General features: G+C 36.1%; 1 non-coding gene across 1 annotated transcript; it reads left to right on the forward strand.

Moving 5' to 3' along the window:
* The first annotated feature begins 413 nt into the window (after window positions 1–413).
* LOC148579960 (small nucleolar RNA R71) lies at window positions 414–521 on the forward strand. Its single transcript, XR_015895801.1, has one exon. It is a non-coding gene; the product is annotated as a small nucleolar RNA R71 (small nucleolar RNA).
* Window positions 522–5,764: the final 5,243 nt, after the last annotated feature.

Below are 5,764 nucleotides of genomic sequence, written 5' to 3' on the forward strand. Positions count from 1 at the left end.
TTATAGGTGTTTCCATAAGGTTCACCTAAGTAATTTACCTCTGCTATTGCAGGGTTCTCAGGATCATAAGCTTCTTCTGCATAAGAAGCCTCTTGAGTACTGTTGGATGCAGCTTGCATTCCATGCAGACTCTGAGAGATCATATTGACTTGCTGAGTCAATATTTTATTCTGAGCCAATATGGCATTCAGAGTATCAACTTCAAGAACTCCCTTCTTCATAGGTGTCCCATTACTCACAGGATTCCTTTCAGAAGTGTACATGAACTGGTTATTAGCAACCATGTCAATGAGTTCTTGAGCTTCTGCAGGCGTTTTCTTTAGGTGAATGGATCCACCTGCAGAAGTGTCCAATGACATTTTTGATAGCTCAGATAAACCATCATAGAATATATCCAGGATGGTCCATTCTGAAAGCATGTCAGAAGGACACTTTTTGGTCAACTGTTTGTATCTTTCCCAAGCTTCATAGAGGGATTCACCTTCTTTCTGTCTGAAGGTTTGAACATCAGCTCTAAGCTTGCTCAGCTTTTGAGGAGGAAAGTACTTGGCTAAGAAAGCCGTGACCAGCTTATCCCAAGAGTTCAGGCTGTCTTTGGGTTGAGAATCCAACCATAATCTAGCTCTGTCTCTTATAGCAAAAGGGAAAAGCATGAGCCTGTAGACTTCAGGATCTACTCCATTAGTCTTTACAGTATCACATATCTGCAAGAATTCAGTTAAGAACTGAAAAGGATCTTCAGATGGAAGTCCATGAAACTTGCAGTTCTGCTGCATTAGAGAAACTAATTGAGGTTTCAGCTCAAAGTTGTTTGCTCCAATGGCAGGAATGGAGATGCTTCTTCCATGTAAATTGGAATTAGGTGCAGTAAAGTCACCAAGCATCTTCCTTACATTATTATTATTTTCGGCTGCCATCTCCTCTTCCTATTCGAAAATTTCTGAAAGGTTATTTCTGGATTGTTGTAATTTAGCTTCTCTTAATTTTCTCTTCAGAGTCCTTTCAGGTTCCGGATCTGCTTCAACAAGAATATTCTTGTCCTTGCTCCTGCTCATATGACAAAGAAGAGGGCACAGAAAAAATAATAATAATAATATGGATCCTTTATACCATAGTATAGGGATCCCTGTGTGAGTAGAAGAAGAGGGGGAGAATTTTCGAAAAATATTTTTGAAAAAGAGTTAGTGATTTTCAAAAATAGTTTTTGAAAAATGTTAGTAATTTTCGAAAAAAAATTTTTTTTTTTGAAATCAAAAATAAAAAATAAAAATAATTAGTTAATAAAAAAGAAATTTTGAAAAAGAGGGAAGATATTTTCGAAAATTAGAGAGAGAGAGTTAGTTAGGTAGTTTTGAAAAAGTTAAGAAACAAACAAAAAGTTAGTTAGTTAGTTGAAACAAATTTTGAAAAGATAAGAAGTTAGGAAGTTAGAAAAGATATTTTGAAAAGATATTTTTGAACAAGATAAGATAAGAAGATATTTTTGAAAAGATATGATTGAAATTAGTTTTGAAAAAGATTTGATTTTTAAAATCTCAATTAATGACTTGATTCATAAGAAATCACAAGATATGATTCTAGAACTTAAAGTTTGAATCTTTCTTAACAAGCAAGTAACAAACTTGAAATTTTTGAATCAAAACATTAATTGCTTATGTTATTTTCGAAAATTTGGTATAAAAATAAGAAAAGGATTTTTGAAAAATATTTTTGGAATTTTCGAAAATAACTAAGAATTTTGAAAAAGATTTGATTTTTGAAAAAGATTTTGAAAAAGATAAGATTTTCAAATTGAAAATTTGATTTGACTCATGAGAAACAATTTGATTTTAAAAATTTTTGAAAAAGTCAACTCAAATTTTCGAATTTGATGGGAGAAAAAGGGAAAGATATATTTTTTTATTTTTGAAATTTTTATGAAAAACATGAAAATTATGCAATGCATGAAATTTTTAGATCAAAACAATGAATGCATGCAAGAATGCTATGAATGTCAAGATGAACACCAAGAACACTATGAATGTCATGATGAGCATCAAGAACATATTTTTGAAAAATTTTTTTATGCAAAGAAAACATGCAAGACACCAAACTTAGAATTCTTTAATGCTTAGGCACTAAGAATTCAAGAATGCATATGATAAACATGAAAAGACACAAAACAAAAAATCATCAAGATCAAACAAGAAGACTTACCAAGAACAACTTGAAGATCATGAAGAACGCTATGAATGCATGAAATTTTCGAAAAATGCAAGATGCATATGCAATTGACACCAAACTTATAACATGACTCAAGACTCAAACAAGAAACATGAAATATTTTTTTGATTTTTGTGATTTTCTAAATTTTTTTGGATTTTTATTTTATATTTTTCGAAAAATTGTTTTGAAAAAGAAAAATAAGGATTCCAAAATTTTTAATATGAATTCCAGGAATCTTATGCTCTAAAGCTCCAATCAAAGGGTCAGGCATGGCTTAATAGCCAGCCAAGCTTTAGTATATAATTACATGGACTGGAGTGATTAGTTGAATACCAATCCCAAAGCAGTTTGGGTATGGCTTTACAGCCAGATAGGATTCAACATGTTTCATGAAACACTAGAATTCATTCTTAAAAATCCTGAAGAAAAGTATATTTTTGAAAATATTTTTAATTAATTTTTTTCTTTCGAAAACAAAGGAAAAATTTTTGAAAGATTTTTGAAAAATTTTTGAAAACAAAACAAAAAGAAAATTACCTAATCTGAGCAACAAGATGAACCGTCAGTTGTCCAAACTCAAACAATCCCCGGCAACGGCGCCAAAAACTTGGTGCACGAAATTGTGATGTCCAGGCTCAAACAATCCCTGGCAACGTGAGCAACTTGGTATGCGTAATCGTGATTACACTTTATTTATGTAAAATTCATGGCTCTTTCTTTCCCTGGCAATGGCGCCAAGAACATGGTGCCAATACCATGGTTCACAACTTCGATACAACTAACCAGCAAGTGCACTGGGTCGTCCAAGTAATACCTTACGTGAGTAAGGGTCGAATCCCACGGAGATTGTTGGTATGAAGCAAGCTATGGTCACCTTGTAAATCTCAGTCAGGCAGATATAAAGTGATAATGGTGTTTTCGAATAATAAATAAAAGAAGGGATAGAAATACTTATGTAATTCATTGGTAGGAATTTCAGATAAGCGAACGGAGATGCTTTTCGTTCCTCTGAACCTCTGCTTTCCTGCTATCTTCATCCAATCAGTCTTACTCCTTTCCATGGCTGGCTTTATGTGATACATCACCACTGTCAATGGCTACTTTCGGTCATCTCTCGGGAAAATGATCCAATGCCCTGTCACGGCACGGCTAATCGTCTGGAGGCATCACCCTTGTCAATGGCTTCATCTTATCCTCTCAGTGAATAATATGCTCACGCACCCTGTCACGGCACGGCTATTCATCTGTCAGTTCTCGATCATGCTGGAATAGGATTTACTATCCTTTTGCGTCTGTCACTAACGCCCTGCAATCGCGAGTTAGGAGCTCATCACAGTCATTCAATCATTGAATCCTACTCGGAATACCACAGACAAGGTTTAGACCTTCCGGATTCTCTTGAATGCCGCCATCATTCTAGCTTACGCCACGAAGATTCTGGTTAGGAGATTTAAGAGATACTCATTCTAGCTTATTTCATGTAGAACAGAAGTGTTTGTCAGGCACGCGTTCATAAGGGAGAAGGATGATGAGCGTCACACATAATCATCACCTTCATCACGTTCTTGGGTGCGAATGGATATCTTAGAAGCGAAATAAGAAGAATTGAATAGAAAACAGTAGTACTTTGCATTAATCTTTGAGGAACAGCAGAGCTCCACACCTTAATCTATGGAGTGTAGAAACTCTACCGTTAAAAATGCATAAGTGAAGGTCCAGGCATGGCCGAGATGGCCAGCCCCCTAAAACGTGATCAAAGGATCATAAGGTAATCCAAAGATGCCTAATACAATAGTAAAAGGTCCTATTTATAATAAACTAGTCACTAGGGTTTACATGAGTAAGTAATTGATGCATAAATCCACTTCCTGGGCCCACTTGGTGTGTGTTTGGGCTGGGCTTTGAGTGTTACACGTGTAGTGTCCTCCTTGGAGTTGAACGCCAGCTTTTGTGCCAGTTTGGGCGTTCAACTCTGGTTTTGGCTCCTTTTCTAGCGCTGGACGCCAGATTTGGGTAGAAAGCTGGCGTTGAACGCCAGTTTACATCATCTATTCTTGGCCAAAGTATGGAGTATTATATATTGCTGGAAAGCCCTGGATGTCTACTTTCCAACGCAATTGGAAGCGCGCCATTGCGAGTTCTGTAGCTCCAGAAAATCCACTTTGAGTGCAGGGAGGTCAGAATCCAACAACATCAGCAGTCTTTCTTCAATCTCTGAATCTGATTTCTGCTCAAGTCCCTCAATTTCAGCCAGAAAATACCTGAAATCACAGAAAAATACACAAACTCATAGTAAAGTCCATAAATGTGAATTTAACATAAAAACTAATGAAAACATCCCTAAAAGTAACTAGATCCTACTAAAAACATACTAAAAACAATGCCAAAAAGCGTATAAATTATCTGCTCATCACAAGTCTACAAAAAACCTGCTTAAAGCCCGTGCTTTCTTAAGCTTCGGAGTCTCTTGCAGGTACCACCACTCTCCGGTTATCCAAATCCAGCTGCCCCTTAGGCTCCAACAAGTCGGACACGACAGCACTGGCTAGTAGAGAAGATCTCATCCGAGATCGACCTTCAATTTTAGGTAACCCTTGGAACACTTAGCTTAGTGACCCATAGGATACGTTTGAATTAAAATGGTTGTTGAGTTGTTGAATAATCATGTATGATGATTTATGATGGGTTGATGATTCTGAGTTCAGTTATGATGGTTGATGATGATATGATGATGATGAATGATTATGTGGATTGAAAAGTGAATGGTAATGATATATGTGATGTTGAGATTGAATATATGGTAATGTGGGTGGAAATGTGAATGAGGATTGATTATAATGTTACACATTTGATGTTGAGATGGAGAATAACGATATGTGAAGGAAAAATTAGTGAGAATGGTACAATATGATATAAAGGGTAGATTTTGATGATAAATGGAGTTTGGAATGATTTTATTTGGTTTTGGTTTGTTTGAGTTGTGAAAATTGGGAAATTCGTAAATTGTGAACTTTTGGTAAAAGTTAGTTTTTGGTGAACTTTGTCTGATCATAACTTATGCCTCAGTTTCCAAAATTGGTTGAAATTTATTTTAAATGAAAGCTTATTGAAAACTCTTCAAATCGATATAAAGTTTGTAAAATTTGGATTTTTGTAGAGGAAGTTATGATCATTCAAAGTTTGATGTCAAAATCTGAAATTCTACAGAGTTGCAGAATTTTGTGATTTCTGATATGTGCGCACGCACACCCCTGCGAAATTTTAAACCTGTGCGCACACACAGCCTTGTGCGTATGCACACGTAGGGGAATGGCTTCTGGTTAGAGCTCTAGCACAACGTGTGCCCGCACATAACCAATGAGAATTTACAACCTGTGCGCACGCACACTTTGGGAAGGGCAGTCTGTTGAGGGCGCTAGCACACCTTGTGCGAGCGAACAGAACTAAAAATTTTTGCACTTGTGCGTATGCTCACATTTTGAAACTTCTTCTAGGCATGCGCACGCACACCCCTGTGTGTACGCACATGCCCTATTTCTCAAACTTAAACTTTGTTTTC

This window comes from Arachis ipaensis, chromosome B10, assembly GCF_059453495.1.
Source record: "Arachis ipaensis isolate K30076 ecotype BB chromosome B10, ASM5945349v1, whole genome shotgun sequence".
Taxonomy (NCBI): domain Eukaryota; kingdom Viridiplantae; phylum Streptophyta; class Magnoliopsida; order Fabales; family Fabaceae; genus Arachis; species Arachis ipaensis.